The sequence below is a fragment of the Bombus affinis genome, chromosome 8, assembly GCF_024516045.1.
Source record: "Bombus affinis isolate iyBomAffi1 chromosome 8, iyBomAffi1.2, whole genome shotgun sequence".
In the NCBI taxonomy this organism is placed as follows: domain Eukaryota; kingdom Metazoa; phylum Arthropoda; class Insecta; order Hymenoptera; family Apidae; genus Bombus; species Bombus affinis.
The window spans coordinates 5,613,474-5,640,610 of NC_066351.1; positions in this window are offsets into that span (position 1 = coordinate 5,613,474).

Here is a 27,137-nt window from a genome sequence, read left to right on the forward strand (position 1 = left end):
CGTATATCGTCATGTAGTCTGTCGTTATAACGTATGGCGTTATGTAGTATTACGTTATAACGTATAACGTTATATACTATGACGTTATAACATGTAACGTTAGGTAGTGTGAGGTATAACGTATGTCGTTATGTAGTACTACGTTATAATGTATGACGTTATGTAGTATTACGTCATAACGTATAACGTAATATACTATGACGGTATAACGTGCAACGTTATGTAGTGTGACGTTATAACGAATAACGTCATGTAGCATTACGTCATAACGTATAACGTTATGTGGGCTTACGTTATAACGTATAACGTTATGTAGAATTACGTAATAACGTATAACGTTATGTGGGCTTACGTTATAACGTATAACGTTATGTAATATTACTTTATAATGTATGACGTTATGTAGTATTACGTCATAACGTATTACGTTATATACTATGACGTTATAACATGTAACGTTATGCAGTGTGTCGTTTTAACGTATGACGATAAGTAGTATTACGTTATAGCGTATGACGTTATGTAGTATTACGTTATAACGTATAACGTTATGAAGCCTTACGTTATAACGTATAACGTTAAGTAGTATTACGTTATAGCGTATGACGTTATGTAGTATTACGTTACAACGTATAACGTTATGGGGGCTTACGTTATAACGTATAACGTTATATACTATGATGTCATAACGTATAACGTTATATACTATGACGTTATATCTTGAAACGTATGTAGTGTGTCGTTATAACATATAACGTTATGTAGAAATACGTAATAACGTATAACGTTATATGGACTGACGTTATAACGTATATCGTTATATACTATGACGTTATAACATGTAACGTTAGGTTGTGTGAGGTTATAACGTATGAAGTTATGTAGAATTACATCATAACGTATAACGTTATGTAGTATTACGTTATAACTTATGGCGTTATGTAGTATTACGTCATAACGTATAACGTTATATACTATGACGTTATAACATGTAACGTTATGTAGTGTGTCGATATAATGTATAACGTTAAGTAGGGTTTCGTTATAGCGTATGACGTTATGTAGTATTACGTTATAACGTATAACGTTATATACTATGACGTCATAACGTATAACGTTATATACTATGACGTCATAACGTATAACGTTATATACTATGACGTTATAACATGTAACGTTATGTAGTGTGTCGTTATAACGTATAACGTTAAGTAGTGTTTCGTTATAGCGTATGACGTTATGTAGTATTACGTTATAACGTATAACGTTATATACTATGACGTTATAACATGTAACGTTAGGTCGTGTGAGGTTATAACGTATGACGTTATGTGGAATTACGTCATAACGTAAAACGTTATACACTATGACGGTATAACGTGCAGCGTTATGTAGCGTGACGTTATAACGAATAACGTCATGTAAAATTACGTCATAACGTATAACGTTATGTGCGCTTACGTTATAACGTATAACGTTATGGAGCCTTACGTTATAACGTATAACGTTATATACTATGTCGTTAAGTAATACTACGTCATAATGTATGACGTTATGTATTATTACGTCATAACATATAACGTTATGTAGTATCCCGTTATAACGTATATCGTCATGTAGTCTGTCGTTATAACGTATGGCGTTATGTAGTATTGCGTCATAACGTATAACGTTATGTAGTATTACGTTATAACGTATATCGTCATGTAGTCTGTCGTTATAACGTATGGCGTTATGTAGTATTACGTTATAACGTATAACGTTATATACTATGACGTTATAACATGTAACCTTAGGTTGTGTGAGGTTATAACGTATGACGTTATGTAGAATTACGTCATAACGTACAACGTTATATACTATGACGTTATAACGTGTATCGTTATTTCGTGTGCGCTATAACGTATAACGTGTAGCAGTATTACGTTATAGCGTATGACGTTATGTAGTCTTACGTTATAACGTATAACGTTATATAATATGACGTTATAACGTGTAATGTTATTTCGAGTGTCGTTATAATGTATAACGTTAAGTTGTATTACGTTATAGCGTATGACGTTATGAAGCCTTACGTTATAACGTATAACGTTAAGTAGTATTACGTTATAGCGTATGACGTTATGTAGTATTACGTTACAACTTATAACGTTATGGGGGCTTACGTTATAACGTATAACGTTATGTAGCATTACGTAATAACGTATAACGTTATGTGGGCTTACGTTATAACGTATAACGTTATGTAATATTACTTTATAATGTATGACGTTATGTAGTATTACGTCATAACGTATTACGTTATATACTATGACGTTATAACGTGTAACGTTATGAAGTGTGTCGTTATAATGTATAACGTTAAGTATTGTTTCGTTATAGCTTATGACGTTATGTAGTATTACGTTATAACGTATAACGTTGTATACTATGACGTTATAACATGTAACGTTAGGTTGTGTGAGGTTATAACGTATGAAGTTATGTAGAATTACGTCATAACGTATAACATTATGCAGTATTACGTTATAACGTATGGCGTTATGTAGTATTACGTCATAACGTATAACGTTATACACTATGACGTTATAACATGTAACGTTATGTAGTGTGTCGATATAATGTATAACGTTAAGTAGTGTTTCGTTATAGCGTATGACGTTATGTAGTATTACGTTATAACGTATAACGTTATATACTATGACGTCATAACGTATAACGTTATATACTATGACGTTATATCTGGAAACACATGTAGTGTGTCGTTATAACATATAACGATATGTAGAAATACGTAATAGCGAATAACGTCATGTGGACTGACGTTATAACGTATAACGTTATATGGACTGACGTTATAACGTATATCGTTATATACTATGACGTTATAACATGTAACGTTAGGTTGTGTGAGGTTATAACGTATGAAGTTATGTAGAATTACGTCATAACGTATAACATTATGCAGTATTACGTTATAACGTATGGCGTTATGTAGTATTACGTCATAACGTATAACGTTATACACTATGACGTTATAACATGTAACGTTATGTAGTGTGTCGATATAATGTATAACGTTAAGTAGTGTTTCGTTATAGCGTATGACGTTATGTAGTATTACGTTATAACGTATAACGTTATATACTATGACGTCATAACGTATAACGTTATATACTATGACGTTATATCTGGAAACACATGTAGTGTGTCGTTATAACATATAACGATATGTAGAAATACGTAATAGCGAATAACGTCATGTGGACTGACGTTATAACGTATAACGTTATGTGGACTTACGTTATATCGTATATCGTTATATACTATGACGTTATCACATTTACCGTTATGTAGTGTGACGTTATAACGTATGACGTAATGTAGTATAACGTTATAACGTATAACGTTATATACTATGACGTTATAACATGTAACGTTATGTAGTGTGTCGTTATAACGTATAACGTTAAGTAGTGTTTCGTTATAGCGTATGACGTTATGTAGTATTACGTCATAACGTATAACGTTATATACTATGACGTCATAACGTATAACGTTATATACTATGTCATTAAGTAATACTACGTCATAATGTATGACGTTATGTATTATTACGTCATAACATATAACGTTATGTAGTATCACGTTATAACGTATATCGTCATGTAGTCTGTCGTTATAACGTATGGCGTTATGTAGTATTACGTCATAACGTATAACGTTATGTAGTGTTACGTTATAACGTATATCGTCATGTAGTCTGTCGTTATAACGTATGGCGTTATGTAGTATTACGTTATAACGTATAACGTTATATACTATGACGTTATAACATGTAACGTTAGGTAGTGTGAGGTATAACGTATGTCGTTATGTAGTACTACGTTATAATGTATGACGTTATGTAGTATTACGTCATAACGTATAACGTAATATACTATGACGGTATAACGTGCAACGTTATGTAGTGTGACGTTATAACGAATAACGTCATGTAGCATTACGTCATAACGTATAACGTTATGTGGGCTTACGTTATAACGTATAACGTTATGTAGAATTACGTAATAACGTATAACGTTATGTGGGCTTACGTTATAACGTATAACGTTATGTAATATTACTTTATAATGTATGACGTTATGTAGTATTACGTCATAACGTATTACGTTATATACTATGACGTTATAACATGTAACGTTATGCAGTGTGTCGTTTTAACGTATGACGATAAGTAGTATTACGTTATAGCGTATGACGTTATGTAGTATTACGTTATAACGTATAACGTTATGAAGCCTTACGTTACAACGTATAACGTTAAGTAGTATTACGTTATAGCGTATGACGTTATGTAGTATTACGTTACAACGTATAACGTTATGGGGGCTTACGTTATAACGTATAACGTTATGTAGCATTACGTAATAACGTATAACGTTATGTGGGCTTACGTTATAACGTACAACGTTATGTAATATAACTGTATAATGTATGGCGTTATGTAGTATTACGTCATAACGTATAACGTTATATACTATGACGGTATAACGTGCAACGTTATGTAGCGTGACGTTATAACGAATAACGCCATGTAGCATAACGTCATAACATATAACGTTATGTAGTATCACGTTATAACGTATATCGACATGTAGTTTGTCGTTATAACGTATGGCGTTATGTAGTATTACGTTATAACGTATAACGTTATATACTATGACGTCATAACGTATAACGTTATATACTATGACGTCATAACGTATAACGTTATATACTATGACGTCATAACGTATAACGTTATATACTATGATGTCATAACGTATAACGTTATATACTATGACGTTATATCTTGAAACGTATGTAGTGTGTCGTTATAACATATAACGTTATGTAGAAATACGTAATAACGTATAACGTTATGTGGACTGACGTTATAACGTATATCGTTATATACTATGACGTTATAACATGTAACGTTAGGTTGTGTGAGGTTATAACGTATGAAGTTATGTAGAATTACATCATAACGTATAACGTTATGTAGTATTACGTTATAACTTATGGCGTTATGTAGTATTACGTCATAACGTATAACGTTATATACTATGACGTTATAACATGTAACGTTATGTAGTGTGTCGATATAATGTATAACGTTAAGTAGGGTTTCGTTATAGCGTATGACGTTATGAAGTATTACGTTATAACGTATAACGTTATATACTATGACGTCATAACGTATAACGTTATATACTATGACGTCATAACGTATAACGTTATATACTATGACGTTATAACATGTAACGTTATGTAGTGTGTCGTTATAACGTATAACGTTAAGTAGTGTTTCGTTATAGCGTATGACGTTATGTAGTATTACGTTATAACGTATAACGTTATATACTATGACGTTATAACATGTAACGTTAGGTCGTGTGAGGTTATAACGTATGACGTTATGTGGAATTACGTCATAACGTAAAACGTTATATACTATGACGGTATAACGTGCAGCGTTATGTAGCGTGACGTTATAACGAATAACGTCATGTAAAATTACGTCATAACGTATAACGTTATGTGCGCTTACGTTATAACGTATAACGTTATGGAGCCTTACGTTATAACGTATAACGTTATATACTATGTCGTTAAGTAATACTACGTCATAATGTATGACGTTATGTATTATTACGTCATAACATATAACGTTATGTAGTATCACGTTATAACGTATATCGTCATGTAGTCTGTCGTTATAACGTATGGCGTTATGTAGTATTGCGTCATAACGTATAACGTTATGTAGTATTACGTTATAACGTATATCGTCATGTAGTCTGTCGTTATAACGTATGACGTTATGTTGAATTACGTCATAACGCATAACGTTATATACTATGACGTTGTAACGTGTATCGTTATTTCGTGTGCGCTATAACGTATAACGTCAAGCAGTATTACGTTATAGCGTATGACGTTATGTAGTCTTACGTTATAACGTATAACGTTATATACTATGACGTTATAACGTGTAATGTTATTTCGAGTGTCGTTATAATGTATAACGTTAAGTTGTATTACGTTATAGCGTATGACGTTATGTAGTATTACGCTATAACGTATAACGTTATATACTATGACGTTATAACATGTAACGTTAGGTAGTGTGAGGTATAACGTATGTCGTTATGTAGTATTACGTTATAACTCATAACGTTATGTAGTATTACGTTATGATGTATGACGTTATGGGGGCTTACGTTATAACGTATAACGTTATGTAGCATTACGTAATAACGTATAACGTTATGTGGGCTTACGTTATAACGTATGACGTTATGTAATATCACTGTACAATGTATGACGTTATGTAGTATTACGTCATAACGTATAACGTTATATGATATGACGTTATAACATGTAACGTTATGTAGTGTTTCGTTATAACGTATAACGTTAAGTAGTGTTTCGTTATAGCGTATGACGCTATGTAGTATTACGTCATAACGTATAACGTTATATACTATGACGGTATAACGTGCAGCGTTATGTAGCGTGACGTTATAACGAATAACGTCATGTAAAATTACGTCATAACGTATAACGTTATGTGCGCTTACGTTATAACGTATAACGTTATGGAGCCTTACGTTATAACGTATAACGTTATATACTATGTCGTTAAGTAATACTACGTCATAATGTATGACGTTATGTATTATTACGTCATAACATATAACGTTATGTAGTATCCCGTTATAACGTATATCGTCATGTAGTCTGTCGTTATAACGTATGGCGTTATGTAGTATTACGTCATAACGTATAACGTTATGTAGTATTACGTTATAACGTATATCGTCATGTAGTCTGTCGTTATAACGTATGGCGTTATGTAGTATTACGTTATAACGTATAACGTTATATACTATGACGTTATAACATGTAACCTTAGGTTGTGTGAGGTTATAACGTATGACGTTATGTAGAATTACGTCATAACGTACAACGTTATATACTATGACGTTATAACGTGTATCGTTATTTCGTGTGCGCTATAACGTATAACGTGAAGCAGTATTACGTTATAGCGTATGACGTTATGTAGTCTTACGTTATAACGTATAACGTTATATAATATGACGTTATAACGTGTAATGTTATTTCGAGTGTCGTTATAATGTATAACGTTAAGTTGTATTACGTTATAGCGTATGACGTTATGAAGCCTTACGTTATAACGTATAACGTTAAGTAGTATTAGGTTATAGCGTATGACGTTATGTAGTATTACGTTACAACGTATAACGTTATGGGGGCTTACGTTATAACGTATAACGTTATGTAGCATTACGTAATAACGTATAACGTTATGTGGGCTTACGTTATAACGTATAACGTTATGTAATATTACTTTATAATGTATGACGTTATGTAGTATTACGTCATAACGTATTACGTTATATACTATGACGTTATAACGTGTAACGTTATGAAGTGTGTCGTTATAATGTATAACGTTAAGTATTGTTTCGTTATAGCTTATGACGTTATGTAGTATTACGTTATAACGTATAACGTTGTATACTATGACGTTATAACATGTAACGTTAGGTTGTGTGAGGTTATAACGTATGAAGTTATGTAGAATTACGTCATAACGTATAACATTATGCAGTATTACGTTATAACGTATGGCGTTATGTAGTATTACGTCATAACGTATAACGTTATACACTATGTCGTTATAACATGTAACGTTATGTAGTGTGTCGATATAATGTATAACGTTAAGTAGTGTTTCGTTATAGCGTATGACGTTATGTAGTTTTACGTTATAACGTATAACGTTATATACTATGACGTCATAACGTATAACGTTATATACTATGACGTCATAACGTATAACGTTATATACTATGACGTTATATCTTGAAACACATGTAGTGTGTCGTTATAACATATAACGATATGTAGAAATACGTAATAGCGAATAACGTCATGTGGACTGACGTTATAACGTATAACGTTATGTGGACTTACGTTATATCGTATATCGTTATATACTATGACGTTATCACATTTACCGTTATGTAGTGTGACGTTATAACGTATGACGTAATGTAGTATAACGTTATAACGTATAACGTTATATACTATGACGTTATAACATGTAACGTTATGTAGTGTGTCGTTATAACGTATAACGTTAAGTAGTGTTTCGTTATAGCGTATGACGTTATGTAGTATTACGTTATAACGTATAACGTTATATACTATGACGTTATAGCATGTAACGTTAGGTCGTGTGAGGTTATAGCGTATGACGTTATGTAGAATTACGTCATAACGTATAACGTTATGTAGTATTACGTTATAGCGTATGACGTTATGTAGTATTACGTTATAACGAATAACGTTATATACTATGACGTCATAACGTATAACGTTATACACTATGTCGTTAAGTAATACTACGTCATAATGTATGACGTTATGTATTATTACGTCATAACATATAACGTTATGTAGTATCACGTTATAACGTATATCGTCATGTAGTCTGTCGGTATAACGTATGGCGTTATGTAGTATTACGTCATAACGTATAACGTTATGTAGTATTACGTTATAACGTATATCGTCATGTAGTCTGTCGTTATAACGTATGGCGTTATGTAGTATTACGTTATAACGTATAACGTTATATACTATGACGTTATAACATGTAACCTTAGGTTGTGCGAGGTTATAACGTATGACGTTATGTAGTATTACGTCATAACGTATTACGTTATATACCATGACGTTATAACGTGTAACGTTATGAAGTGTGTCGTTATAATGTATAACGTTAAGTAGTGTTACGTTATAGCGTATGACCTTATGTAGTATTACGTTATAACGTATAGCGTCATATACTATGACGATATAACATGTAACGTTATGTAGTGTGACGTTATAACGAATAACGAAATGTAGCATAACGTAATAACGTATAACGTTATGTGGACTAACGTTATAACGTATAACGTTATGTGGACTTACGTTATAACGTATATCGTTATACACTATGACGTTATCACATTTACCATTATGTAGTGTGACGTTATAACGTATGACGTTATGTAGTATAACGTTATGTAGTATAACGTTATGAAGTATTACGCTACAACGTATGGCGTCATGTAGTATTACGTCATAACGTATAACGTTATATACTATATCGTTATATCTTGAAACGTATGTAGTGTGTCGTTATAACATATAACGTTATGTAGAAATACGTTATAACGTATAACGTTATGTGGACTGACGTTATAACTTATATCGTTATATACTATGACGTTATCACATTTACCGTTATGTAGTGTGACGTTATAACGTATGACGTTATGTAGTATAACGTTATAACGTATAACGTTATGTAGTACTACGTTATAACGTATAACGTTATATACTATGACGTTATAACATGTAACGTTATGTAGTGTGTCGTTATAACGTATAACGTTAAGTAGTATTACGTTATAGCGTATGACGTTATGTAGTATTACGTTACAACGTATAACTTTATGGAGCCTTACGTTATAACGTATAACGTTATATACTATGTCGTTAAGTAATACTACGTCATAATGTATGACGTTATGTATTATTACGTCATAACATATAACGTTATGTAGTATCACTTTATAACGTATATCGTCATGTAGTCTGTCGTTATAACGTATGGCGTTATGTAGTATTACGTCATAACGTATAACTTTATATAGTATTACGTTATAACGTATATCTTCATGTAGTCTGTCGTTATAACGTATGGCGTAATGTAGTATTACGTTATAACGTATAACTTTATATACTATGACGTTATAACATGTAACCTTAGGTTGTGTGAGGTTATAACGTATGACGTTATGTAGAATTACGTCGTAACGTATAACGTCATATACTATGACGATATAACATGTAACGTTATGTAGTATGTCGTTATAATGTATAACGTTAAGTAGTGTTTCGTTATAGCGTATGACGTTATGTAGTATTACGTTATAACGTATATCGTCATGTAGTCTGTCGTTATAACGTATAACGTTATATACTATGACGTTATAACATGTAACGTTAGGTTGTGTGAGGTTATAACGTATGACGTTATGTAGAATTACGTCATAACGTATAACGTTATGTAGTATTACGTTATAGCGTATGTCGTTATGTAGTATTATGTCATAACGTAGAACGTTATATACTATGACGTTATAACGTGTAGCGTTATTTCGTGTGCGTTATAATGTAAAGCGTTAAGTAGTGTTACGTTATAGCGTATGACGTTATGTAGTTTTACGTCATAACGTATAACGTTATGTAGTATTACGTTATAACATATAACGTTAAGTACTATGACGTTATAACGTGTAGCGTTATTTCGTGTGCGTTATAACGTATAACGTTATGTGGGCTTACGTTATAACGTATATCGTTAAGTAGTATTACGTAATAGCGTATGACGTTATGTAGTCTAACGTTATAACGTATAACGTTATGTAGCATTACGTTATAATGCATGACGTTATGGAATATTACGTCATAACGTATAACGTTATATACTATGACGTTATAACGTGTAACGTTATGTAGTGTGACGTTATAACGTATAACGTCATGTAGCAATACGTAATAACATATATCGTTATGTGGGCTTACGTTATAACGTGTAAGGTTATGTAGTGTGACGTTATAACGAATGTCGTTATGCAATATTACGTTACATCGTATAACGTTATGTAGTATTACGGTATAATGTATGTCGTCATGTAGTAATACGTCATATCGTATAACGTTATATACTAAGACGTTATAACATGTAACGTTATGTAGTGTGTCGTTATAACGTATAACGTTAAGTACTATTACGTTATAGTGTATGACGTTATATAGTATTACGTTATAACGTATAACGTTATATACTATGACGTTATAACCTTAGACCATAAGTACTATTACGTTATAGCGTATGACGTAATGTAGTATTATGTTATAACGTATAACGCTATGTAGCCTTACGTTATAACGTATAACGTTATGTAATATTACGCTATAATGTATGTCGTTATGTAGTATTACGTCATAACGTATAACGTTATATACTATGACGTTATAACGTGTAGCGTTATTTCGTGTGCGTTATAACGTATAACGTTAAGTAGTATTAATTTATAGCGTATGACGTTATGTTGTATTACGTTATAACGTATAACGTTATATACTATGACGTTATGACGTGTAATGTTATTTCGTGTGTCGTTATAATGTATAACGTTAAGTAGTGTTACGTTATAGCGTATGACGTTATATAGTGTGATGTTATAACGCATGACGTTATGTAGCATTACGTTATAACGTATAACGTTATGTAATATTACGCTATAATGTATGTCGTTATGTAGTATTACGTCACAACGTATAACGTAATATACTATGACGGTATAACGTGTAACGTTATGTAGTGTGACGTTATAACGAATAACGTCATGTAGCATTACGTAATAACGTATAACGTTATGTGGGCTTACGTTATAACGTATAACGTTATGTAGCATTACGTTATAACGTATAACGTTATATACAACGACGTTAAAGCCTAAGACGCTAAGTAGTATTACGTCAGAGCGTGTGAAGTTATGCAGTGGTACGCTATTACGTATAACGTTATATACAATGACGTTATAACATGTAACGTTATGTTGTGTGACGTTATAACGTATGACGTTATGTAGAATTACGTCATAACGTATAACGTTATGTAGTATTACGTTATAATGCATGATGTTATATACTATGACTTTAAACATGTAACGTTATGTAGTGTGACGTTATAACGTATGACGTTATGTAGTATTACTTCATAACGTATAACGTTATATACAATGACGTTATAACGTTTAACGTTATTTCGTGTGTCGTTATAGCGTATGACGTAATGTAGCAGTACGTTATAACGTATAACGTTATATGCTATGACGTTATAACATGTAACGTTATGTTGTGTTACGTTATAACGTATAACGTTATGAAGACTTACGTTATAACGTATAACGTTAAGTAGTATTACGTTATAGCGTATGACGTTATGTAGTATTACGTTACAACGTATAACGTTATGGAGCCTTACGTTATAACGTATAACGTTATATACCATGTCGTTAAGTAATACTACGTCATATGGTATGACGTTATGTATTATTACGTCATAACGTATAACGTTATGTAGTATTACGTTATAACGTATAACGTTATGTAGCATTACGTTATAACGTATAACGTTATATACTATGACGTTATAAAAGGTAAAGTTATATACTATGACGTTATAACATGTAAAGTTATATACTATGACGTTATAACATGTAACGTTATGTAGTGTGACGTTATAACGTATGACGTTATGTAGTATTACGTTATAACTTATGACGTTATGTAGTATTACGTTATAACGTATAACGTTATGTAGCCTTACGCTATCACGTATAACGTAATATAATAAGACGTTATAACGTATAATGTTATATACTATGACGTTATATCATGTAACGTTATGTAGTGTTTCGTTATAACGTATAACGTGAAGTAGTATTACGTTATAGTGAATGACGTTATGTAGTGTTACGTTATAACGTATAACGTTATGTAGCCTTACGTTATAACGTATAACGTTATATACTATGACGTTATAACACGCAACGTTATATACTATGACGTTATAACATTTAACGTTATGTAGTGTGACGTTATAACGTATGATGTTATGTAGAATTACGTCATAACGTATAACTTTATATACCATGACGTTAGAACGTGTAACGTTATTTCGTGTGTCGTTATAATGTATAACGTTAAGTAGTATTACGTTACAGCGCATGACGTTATGTAGTATTACGTTATAACGTATAGCGTTATATACTATGACGCTATAACATGTAACGTTATGTAATGTGACGTTATAACGTATGACGTTATGTAGAATTACGTCGTAACGTATAACGTTATGTAGTATTACGTTATAACGCATAACGTTATGTAGTATTACGTTATAACGCATAACGTTAAGTAGTATTGCGTTATAACACATAACGTTATGTAGCCTTACGTTATAACGTATAACGTTATATACTATGACGTTATAACATGTAAAGTTATATACTATGACGTTATAACATGTAACGTTATGTAGTGTGACGTTATAACATGTAACGTTATGTAGGGAGACGTTATAACGTATGACGTTATGTAGTATTACGTCATAACGTATAACGTTATATACTATGACGTTATAACACGTAACGTTATATACTATGACGTTATAACATTTAACGTTATGTAGTGTGACGTTACAGCGCATGACGTTATGTAGTATTACGTTATAACGTATAACGTTATGTAGCATTACGTTATAACGTATAACGTTATATACTATGACGTTATAACATGTAAAGTTATATACTATGACGTTATAACATGTAACGTTATGTAGTGTGACGTTATAACATGTAACGTTATGTAGGGTGACGTTATAACGTATGACGTTATGTAGAATTACGTCATAACGTATAACGTTATGTGGTATTACGTTATAACGCATAACGTTATGTAGTATTACGTTATAATGTATGACGTTATGTAGTATTACGTCATAACGTATAACGTTATATACTATGACGTCAGAACGTGTAACGTTATTTCGTGTGTCGTTATAATGTATTACGTTAAGTAGTATTACGTCATAGCGCATGACCTTATGTAGTATTACGTTCTAACGTATAACGTTATGTAGCCTTACGATATAACGTATAACGATATGTAATATTACGTTATAATGTATGACGTTAAGTAGCGTTACGTTATAACGTATAACGTTATATACTATGACGTTATAACACGTAACGTTATATACTATGACGTTATAACATGTAACGTTATGTAGGGTGACGTTATAACGTATGTCGTTATGTAGTATTACGTCATAACGTATAATGTTATATACTATGACGTTAGAACATGTAACGTTATTACGTGTGTCGTTATAATGTATAACGTTAAGTAGTATTACGTTATAGCGTATGACGTTATGTAGTATTACGTTATAACGTATAACGTTATGTAGCATTACGTTATAACGTATAACGTTATATACTATGACGTTATAACATGTAAAGTTATATACTATGACGTTATAACATGTAACGTTATGTAGTGTGACGTTATAACGTATGACGTTATGTGGTATTACGTCATAACGTATAACGTTATATACTATGACGTTAGAACGTGTAACGTTACTTCGTGTGTCGCTATAATGTATAACGTTAAGTAGTATTACGTCATAGCGCATGACGTTATGTAGTATTACGTTATAACGTATAACGTTATATACTATGACGCTATAACATGTAACGTTATGTAATGTGACGTTATAACGTATGACGTTATGTAGAATTACGTCATAACGTATAACATTATGTAGTATTACGTTATAGCGTATGACGTTATGTAGTATTACGTTATAACGCATAACGTTATGTAGTATTACGTTATAACGCATAACGTTATATACTATGACGTTATAACGTATGACGTTATATACTATGACGTTATAATATGTAAAGTTATATACTATGACGTTATAACATGTAAAGTTATATACTATGACGTTATAACATGTAACGTTATGTAGTGTGACGTTATAACGTATGACGTTATGTAGTATTACGTTATAACGTATGACGTTATGTAGTATTACGTTATAACGTATAACGTTATGTAGCCTTACGCTATCACGTATAACATAATATAATAAGACGTTATAACGTATAATGTTATATACTATGACGTTATATCATGTAACGTTATGTAGTGTTTCGTTATAACGTATAACGTGAAGTAGTATTACGTTATAGCGAATGACGTTATGTAGTATTACGTTATAACGTATAACGTTATGTAGCCTTACGTTATAACGTATAACGTTATATACTATGACGTTATAACACGTAACGTTATATACTATGACGTTATAACATTTAACGTTATGTAGTGTGACGTTATAACGTATGACGTTATGTAGTATTACGTCATAACGTATAACGTTATATACTATGACGTTATAACGTGTAACGTTATTTCGTGAGTCGTTATAATGTATAACGTTAAGTAGTATTACGTTACAGCGCATGACGTTATGTAGTATTACGTTATAACGTATAACGTTATGTAGAATTACGTTATAACGTATAACGTTATATACTATGACGTTATAACATGTAAAGTTATATACTATGACGTTATAACATGTAACGTTATGTAGTGTGACGCTATAACATGTAACGTTATGTAATGTGACGTTATAACGTATGACGTTATGTAGAATTACGTCATAACTTATAACGTTATGTAGTATTACGTTATAACGCATAACGTTATGTAGTATGACGTTATAACCTTAGACCATAAGTACTATTACGTTATAGCGTATGACGTAATGTAGTGTTACGCTATCACGTATAACGTAATATAATAAGACGTTATAACGTATAATGTTATATACTATGACGTTATAACATGTAACGTTATGTAGTGTTTCGTTATAACGTATAACGTTAAGTAGTATTACGTTATAGCGTATGACGTTATGTAGTATTACGTTATAAAGTATAACGTTATGTAGCCTTATGATATAACGTATAACGATATGTAATATTACGTTATAATGTATGACGTTAAGTAGCGTTACGTTATAACGTATAACGTTATATACTATGACGTTATAACGAGTATCGTTATGTAGTGTGTCGTTATAACGTATGACGTTATGTAGTATTACGTTATAACGCATAACGTTATGTAGTACTACGTTATAGCGCATAACGTTATGTAGTATTACGTTATAATGTATGACGTTATGTACTATGACGTTATAACGTGTGTCGTTATAATGTATGACGTTATGTAGTATTACGTTATAACGTATAACGTTACGTAGCCTTACGTTATAACGTATAACGTTATATACTATGACGTTATAACACGTAACGTTATATACTATGACGTTATAACATTTAACGTTATGTAGTGTGACGTTATAACGTATGACGTTATGTAGTATTACGTCATAACGTATAACGTTATATACTATGACGTTAGAACGTGTAACGATATTTCGTGTGTCGTTATAATGTATAACGTTAAGTAGTATTACGTTACAGCGCATGACGTTATGTAGTATTACGTTATAACGTATAACGTTATATACTATGACGCTATAACATGTAACGTTATGTAATGTGACGTTATAACGTATGACGTCATGTAGAATTACGTCATAACGTATAACGTTATGTAGTATTACGTTATAACGCATAACGTCATGTAGTATTACGTTATAACGTATAACGTTATGTAGCATTACGTTATAACGTATAACGTTATATACCATGACGTTATAACATGTAAAGTTATATACTATGACGTTATAACATGTAAATTTATATACTATGACGTTATAACATGTAACGTTATGTAGTGAGACGTTATAACGTATGACGTTATGTAGTATTACGTCATAAGGTATAACGTTATGTAGTATTACGTTATAACGCATAACGTTATGTAGTATTACGTTATAGCGTATGACGTTATGTAGTATTACGTTATAACGCATAACGTTATGTAGTATTACGTTATAATGTATGACGTTATGTAGTATTACGTCATAACGTATAACGTTATATACTATGACGTTATAACGTGTATCGTTAAGTAGTGTGTCGTTATAATGTATGACGTTATGTAGTATTACGTTAAAACGCATGACGTTATGTAGTATGACGTTATAACCTTAGACCATAAGTACTATTACGTTATAGCGTATGACGTAATGTAGTGTTACGCTATCACATATAACGTAATATAATAAGACGTTATAACGTATAATGTTATATACTATGACGTTATATCATGTAACGTTATGTAGCGTTTCGTTATAACGTATAACGTGAAGTAGTATTACGTTATAGCGTATGACGTTATGTAGTATTACGTTATAACGTATAACGTTATGTAGCCTTACGTTATAACGTATAACGTTATATACTATGACGTTATAACACGTAACGTTATATACTATGTCGTTATAACATTTAACGTTATGTAGTGTGACGTTATAACGTATGACGATATGTAGTATTACGTTATAACGCATAACGTTAGGTAGTAGTACGTTATAATGTATGACGTTATATACTATGATGTTATAACATGTAACGTTATGTAATGTGACGTTATAACGTATGACGTTATGTAGAATTACGTCATAACGTATAACGTTATGTAGTATTACGTTATAACGCATAACGTTATGTAGTATTACGTTATAACGCATAACGTTATGTTGTATTACGTTATACCGCATAACGTTATATACTATGACGTTATAACGTATGACGTTATGTAGAATTACGTCATAACGTATAACGTTATGTACCATTACGTTATAACGTATGACGTTATGTAGAATTACGTCATAACGTATAACGTTATGTAGTATTACGTTATAACGTATAACGTTATGTAGCATTACGTTATAACGTATAACGTTATATACTATGACGTTATAACATGTAAAGTTATATACTATGACGTTATAACATGTAAAGTTATATACTATGACGTTATAACATGTAACGTTATGTAGTGTGACGTTATAACGTATGACGTTATGTAGTATTACGTTATAACGTATGACGTTATGTAGTATTACGTTATAACGTATAACGTTATGTAGCCTTACGCTATCACGTATAACGTAATATAATAAGACGTTATAACGTATAATGTTATATACTATGACGTTATATCATGTAACGTTATGTAGTGTTTCGTTATAACGTATAACGTGAAGTAGTATTACGTTATAGCGAATGACGTTATGTAGTATTACGTTATAACGTATAACGTTATGTAGCCTTACGTTATAACGTATAACGTTATATACTATGACGTTATAACACGCAACGTTATATTCTATGACGTTATAACATTTAACGTTATGTAGTGTGACGTTATAACGTATGACGTTATGTAGAATTACGTCATAACGTATAACGTTATGTAGTATTACGTTATAACGTATAATGTTATGTAGCCTTACGTTATAACGTATAACGTTATGTAGTATTACGTTATAACGTATAACGTTATGTAGCATTACGTTATAACGTATAACGTTATATACTATGACGTTAGAACGTGTAATGTCATTTCGTGTGTCGTTATAATGTATAACGTTAAGTAGTATTACGTCATAGCGCATGACGTTATGTAGTATTACGTTATAACGTATAACGTTATGTAGCATTACGTTATAACGTATAACGTTATATACTATGACGTTATAACATGTAAAGTTATATACTATGACGTTATAACATGTAACATTATGTAGTGTGACGTTATAACATGTAACGTTATGTAGGGTGACGTTATAACGTATGACGTTATGTAGTATTACGTCATAACGTATAACGTTATATACTATGACGTTAGAACGTGTAACGTTATTTCGTGTGTCGTTATAATGTATAACGTTAAGTAGTATTACGTTATAGCGCATGACGTTATGTAGTATTACGTTCCAACGTATAACGTTATGTAGCCTTACGATATAACGTATAACGATATGTAATATTACGTTATAATGTATGACGTTAAGTAGCGTTACGTTATAACGTATAACGTTATATACTATGACGTTATAACACGTAACGTTATATACTATGACGTTATAACATGTAACGTTATGTAGGGTGACGTTATAACGTATGTCGTTATGTAGTATTACGTCATAACGTATAACGTTATATACTATGACGTTAGAACATGTAACGTTATTTCGTTTGTCGTTATAATGTATAACGTTATGTAGTATTACGTTATAACGCATAATGTTATGCAGTATTACGTTATAATGTATGACGTTATATACTATGACGTTATAACGTGTATCGTTATATAGTGTGTCGTTACAATGTATGACGTTATGTAGTATTACGTTATAACGCATAACGTTATGTAGTATTACGTTATAATGCATGACGTTATATACTATGACGTTATAACGTATGACGTTATGTAGAATTATGTCATAACGCATAACGTTATGTAGTATTACATTATAACGTATAACGTTATGTAGCATTACGTTATAACGTATAACGTTATATACCATGACGTTATAACATGTAAAGTTATATACTATGACGTTATAACATGTAAATTTATATACTATGACGTTATAACATGTAACGTTATGTAGTGAGACGTTATAACGTATGACGTTATGTAGTATTACGTCATAACGTATAACGTTATATACTATCACGTTAGAACGTGTAACGTTATTTCGTGTGTCGTTATAATGTATAACGTTAAGTAGTATTACGTTATAGCGCATGACGTTATGTAGTATTACGTTATAACGTATAACGTTATGTAGCCTTACGATATAACGTATAACGATAAGTAATATTACGTTATAATGTATGACGTTAAGTAGCGTTACGTTATAACGTATAACGTTATATACTATGACGTTATAACACGTAACGTTATATACTATGACGTTATAACATGTAACGTTATGTAGGGTGACGTTATAACGTATGTCGTTATGTAGTATTACGTCATAACGTATAACGTTATATACTATGACGTTAGAACATGTAACGTTATTTCGTGTGTCGTTATAATGTATAACGTTAAGTAGTATTACGTTACAGCGCATGACGTTATGTAGTATTACGTTATAACGTATAACGTTATATACTATGACGTTATAACACGTAACGTTATATACTATGACGTTATAACATGTAACGTTATGTAGGGTGACGTTATAACGTATGTCGTTATGTAGTATTACGTCATAACGTATAACGTTATATACTATGACGTTAGAACATGTAACGTTATTTCGTGTGTCGTTATAATGTATAACGTTAAGTAGTATTACGTTACAGCGCATAACGTTATGTAGTATTACGTTATAATGTATGACGTTATGTAGTATTACGTTATAACGCATAACGTTATGTAGTATTACGTTATAATGTATGACGTTATGTAGTATTACATCATAACGTATAACGTTATGTAGTATTACGTTATAACGCATAACGTTATGTAGTATTACGTTATAGCGTATGACGTTATGTAGTATTACGTTATAACGCATAACGTTAAGTAGTATTACGTTATAGCGTATGACGTTATGTAGTAATACGTTATAACGCATAACGTTATGTAGTATTACGTTATAATGTATGACGTTATGTAGTATTACATCATAACGTATAACGTTATGTAGTATTACGTTATAACGCATAACGTTATGTAGTATTACGTTATAGAGTATGACGTTATGTAGTATTACGTTATAACGCATAACGTTAAGTAGTATTACGTTATAGCGTATGACGTTATGTAGTAATACGTTACAACGTATAACGTTATATAGTATGACGCTATAACATGTAACGTTATGTAATGTGACGTTATAACGTATGACGTTATGTAGAATTACGTCATAACGTATAACGTTATGTAGTATTACGTTATAACGCATAACGTTATGTAGTATTACGTTATAGCGTATGACGTTATGTAGTATTACGTTATAACGCATAACGTTATGTAGTATTACGTTATAATGTATGACGTTATGTAGTATTACGTCATAACGTATAACGTTATATGCTATGACGTTGTAACGTGTATCGTTATGTAGTTTGTCGTTATAATGTATGACGTTATGTAGTATTACGTAATAGCGCATGACGTTATGTAGTATTACGTTATGACGTATAACGTTATATACTATGACGCTATAACATGTAACGTTATGTAATGTGACGTTATAACGTATGACGTTATGTAGAATTACGTCATAACTTATAACGTTATGTAGTATTACGTTATAACGCATAACGTTATGTAGTATTACGTCATAACGTATAACGTTATATACTATGACGTTATAACGTGTATCGTTATGTAGTGAGTCGTTATAATGTATGTCGTTATGTAGTATTATGTTATAACGCATAACGTTATGTAGTATGACGTTATAACCTTAGACCATAAGTACTATTACGTTATAGCGTATGACGTAGTGTAGTATCACGCTATCACGTATAACGTAATATAATAAGACGTTATAACGTATAATGTTACATACTATGACGTTATAACATGTAACGTTATGTAGTGTTTCGTTATAACGTATAACGTTAAGTAGTATTACGTTATAGCGTATGACGTTATGTAGTATTACGTTATATAGTATAACGTTATGTAGCCTTATGATATAACGTATAACGATATGTAATATTACGTTATAATGTATGACGTTAAGTAGCGTTACGTTATAACGTATAACGTTATATACTATGACGTTATAACGAGTATCGTTATGTAGTGTGTCGTTATAACGTATGACGTTATGTAGTATTACGTTATAACGCATAACGTTATGTAGTACTACGTTATAGCGCATAACGTTATGTAGTATTACGTTATAATGTATGACGTTATGTACTATGACGTTATAACGTTTGTCGTTATAATGTATGACGTTATGTAGTATTACGTTATAACGTATAACGTTATGTAGCCTTACGTTATAACGTATAACGTTATATACTATGACGTTATAACACGTAACGTTATATACTATGACGTTATAACATTTAACGTTATGTAGTGTGACGTTATAACGTATGACGTTATGTAATATTACGTCATAACGTATAACGTTATATACTATGACGTTAGAACGTGTAACGATATTTCGTGTGTCGTTATAATGTATAACGTTAAGTAGTATTACGTTACAGCGCATGACGTTATGTAGTATTACGTTATAACGTATAACGTTATATACTATGACGCTATAACATGTAACGTTATGTAATGTGACGTTATAACGTATGACGTCATGTAGAATTACGTCATAACGTATAACGTTATGTAGTATTACGTTATAACGCATAACGTCATGTAGTATTACGTTATAACGTATAACGTTATGTAGCATTACGTTATAACGTATAACGTTATATACCATGACGTTATAACATGTAAAGTTATATACTATGACGTTATAACATGTAAATTTATATACTATGACGTTATAACATGTAACGTTATGTAGTGAGACGTTATAACGTATGACGTTATGTAGTATTACGTCATAAGGTATAACGTTATGTAGTATTACGTTATAACGCATAACGTTATGTAGTATTACGTTATAGCGTATGACGTTATGTAGTATTACGTTATAACGCATAACGTTATGTAGTATTACGTTATAATGTATGACGTTATGTAGTATTACGTCATAACGTATAACGTTATATACTATGACGTTATAACGTGTATCGTTAAGTAGTGTGTCGTTATAATGTATGACGTTATGTAGTATTACGTTAAAACGCATAACGTTATGTAGTATGACGTTATAACCTTAGACCATAAGTACTATTACGTTATAGCGTATGACGTAGTGTAGTATCACGCTATCACGTATAACGTAATATAATAAGACGTTATAACGTATAATGTTATATACTATGACGTTATATCATGTAACGTTATGTAGCGTTTCGTTATAACGTATAACGTGAAGTAGTATTACGTTATAGCGTATGACGTTATGTAGTATTACGTTATAACGTATAACGTTATATACTATGACGTTATAACGTGTATCGTTATGTAGTGTGTCGTTATAATGTATGACGTTATGTAGTATTACGTTATAACGCATAACGTTATGTAGTATAACGTTATAACCTTAGACCATAAGTACTATTACGTTATAGCGTATGACGTAATGTAGTGTTACGCTATCACATATAACGTAATATAATAAGACGTTATAACGTATAATGTTATATACTATGACGTTATATCATGTAACGTTATGTAGCGTTTCGTTATAACGTATAACGTGAAGTAGTATTACGTTATAGCGTATGACGTTATGTAGTATTACGTTATAACGTATAACGTTATGTAGCCTTACGTTATAACGTATAACGTTATATACTATGACGTTATAACACGTGACGTTATGTACTATGTCGTTATAACATTTAACGTTATGTAGTGTGACGTTATAACATGTAACGTTATGTAGTGAGACGTTATAACGTATGACGTTATGTAGTATTACGTCATAAGGTATAACGTTATGTAGTATTACGTTATAACGCATAACGTTATGTAGTATTACGTTATAGCGTATGACGTTATGTAGTATTACGTTATAACGCATAACGTTATGTAGTATTACGTTATAATGTATGACGTTATGTAGTATTACGTCATAACGTATAACGTTATATACTATGACGTTATAACGTGTATCGTTAAGTAGTGTGTCGTTATAATGTATGACGTTATGTAGTATTACGTTAAAACGCATAACGTTATGTAGTATGACGTTATAACCTTAGACCATAAGTACTATTACGTTATAACGTATAACGTTATGTAGCATTACGTTATAACGTATAACGTTATATACCATGACGTTATAACATGTAAAGTTATATACTATGACGTTATAACATGTAAATTTATATACTATGACGTTATAACATGTAACGTTTTGTAGTGAGACGTTATAACGTATGACGTTATGTAGTATTACGTTATAACGTATAGCGTTATATACTATGACGCTATAACATGTAACGTTATGTAATGTGACGTCATAACGTATGACGTTATGTAGAATTACGTCATAACGTATAACGTTATGTAGTATTACGTTATAACGCATAAGGTTATGTAGTATTACGTTATAACGCATAACGTTATGTAGTATGACGTTATAACCTTAGACCATAAGTACTATTACGTTATAGCGTATGACGTAATGTAGTGTTACGCTATCACATATAACGTAATATAATAAGACGTTATAACGTATAATGTTATATACTATGACGTTATAACATGTAACGTTATGTAGTGTTTCGTTATAACGTATAACGTTAAGTAGTATTACGTTATAGCGTATGACGTTATGTAGTATTACGTTATACCGTATGACGTTATGTAGAATTACGTCATAACGTATAACGTTATATACTATGTCGTTATAACATTTAACGTTATATACTATGACGTTATAACGTGTGTCGTTATGTAGTGTGTCGTTATAATGTATGACGTTATGTAGTATTACGTTATAACGCATAACGTCATGTAGTATTACGTTATAATGCATGACGTTATATACTATGACGTTATAACGTGTATCGTTATATAGTGTGTCGTTATAATGTATGACGTTATGTAGTATTACGTTATAACGCATAACGTTATGTAGTATTACGTTATAATGCATGACGTTATATACTATGACGTTATAACGTATGACGTTATGTAGAATTACGTCATAACGCATAAGGTTATGTAGTATTACGTTATAACGTATAACGTTATGTAGCATTACGTTATAACGTATAACGTTATATACCATGACGTTATAACATGTAAAGTTATATACTATGACGTTATAACATGTAAATTTATATACTATGACGTTATAACATGTAACGTTATGTAGTGAGACGTTATAACGTATGACGTTATGTAGTATTACGTCATAACGTATAACGTTATATACTATGACGTTAGAACGTGTAACGTTATTTCGTGTGTCGTTATAATGTATAACGTTAAGTAGTATTACGTTATAGCGCATGACGTTATGTAGTATTACGTTATAACGTATAACGTTGTGTAGCCTTACGATATAACGCATAACGATATGTAATATTACGTTATAATGTATGACGTTAAGTAGCGTTACGTTATAACGTATAACGTTATATACTATGACGTTATAACACGTAACGTTATATACTATGACGTTAGAACATGTAACGTTATTTCGTGTATCGTTCTAATGTATAACGTTAAGTAGTATTACGTTATAGCGTATGACGTTATGTAGTATTACGTTATAACGTATAACGTTATGTAGCATTACGTTATAACGTATAACGTTATATACTATGACGTTATAACATGTAAAGTTATATACTATGACGTTATAACATGTAACGTTATGTAATGTGACGTTATAACGTATGACGTTATGTAGAATTACGTCATAACGTATAACGTTATGTAGTATTACGTTATAACGCATAACGTTATGTAGTATTACGTTATAACGCATAACGTTATGTAGTATGACGTTATAACCTTAGACCATAAGTACTATTACGTTATAGCGTATGACGTAGTGTAGTATTACGCTATCACGTATAACGTAATATAATAAGACGTTATAACGTATAATGTTATATACTATGACGTTATAACATGTAACGTTATGTAGTGTTTCGTTATAACGTATAACGTTAAGTAGTATTACGTTATAGCGTATGACGTTAAGTAGTATTACGTTATAACGTATAACGTTATGTAGCCTTACGATATAACGTATAACGATTTGTAATATTACGTTATAATGTTTGACGTTAAGTAGCGTTACGTTATAACGTATAACGTTATATACTATGACGTTGAGTAGCGTTACGTTATAACGTATAACGTTATATACTATGATGTTATAACATGTAACGTTATATACTATGAAGTTATAACATGTAACGTTATGTAGTGTGACGTTATAACGTATGTCGTTATGTAGTATTACGTCATAACGTATAACGTTATATACTATGACGTTAGAACGTGTAACGTTATTTCGTGTGTCGTTATAATGTATAACGTTAAGTAGTATTACGTTATAGCGTATGACGTTATGTAGTATTACGTTATAACGTATAACGTTATGTAGCCTTACGTTATAACGTATAACGTTATATATATTGACGTTATAACATGTAAAGTTATATACTATGACGTTATAACATGTAACGTTATGTAGTGTGACGTTATAACGTATGACGTTATGTAGTATTACGTCATAACGTATAACGTTATATACTATGACGTTAGAACGTGTAACGTTATTTCGTGTGTCGTTATAATGTATAACGTTAAGTAGTATTACGTTATAGCGTATGACGTTATGTAGTATTACGTTATAACGTATAACGTTATGTAGCCTTACGATATAACGTATAACGATATGTAATATTACGTTATAATGTATGACGTTAAGTAGCGTTACGTTATAACGTATAACGTTATGTACTATGACGTTATAACAAGTAACGTTATATACTATGACGTTATAACGTGTATCGTTATGTAGTGTGTCGTTATAATGTATGACGTTATGTAGTATTACGTTATAATGTATGACGTTATGTAGTATTACGTCATAACGTATAACGTTATATACTATGACGTTATAACATGTAACGTTATGTAGCGTGACGTTATAACGTATGTCGTTATGTAGAATTACGTCATAATGTATATCGTTATGTAGTATTACGTTATAACGCATAACGTTATGTAGTATTACGTTATAACGCATAATGTTATGTAGTATGACGTTATAACCTTAGACCATAAGTACTATTACGTTATAGCGTATGACGTAATGTAGTGTTACGCTATCACATATAACGTAATATAATAAGACGTTATAACGTATAATGTTATATACTATGACGTTATAACATGTAACGTTATGTAGTGTTTCGTTATAACGTATAACGTTAAGTAGTATTACGTTATAGCGTATGACGTTATGTAGTATTACGTTATAACGTATGACGTTATGTAGAATTACGTCATAACGTATAACGTTATATACTATGTCGTTATAACATTTAACGTTATATACTATGACGTTATAACGTGTGTCGTTATGTAGTGTGTCGTTATAATGTATGACGTTATGTAGTATTACGTTATAACGCATAACGTCATGTAGTATTACGTTATAATGCATGACGTTATATACTATGACGTTATAACGTGTATCGTTATATAGTGTGTCGTTATAATGTATGACGTTATGTAGTATTACGTTATAACGCATAACGTTATGTAGTATTACGTTATAATGC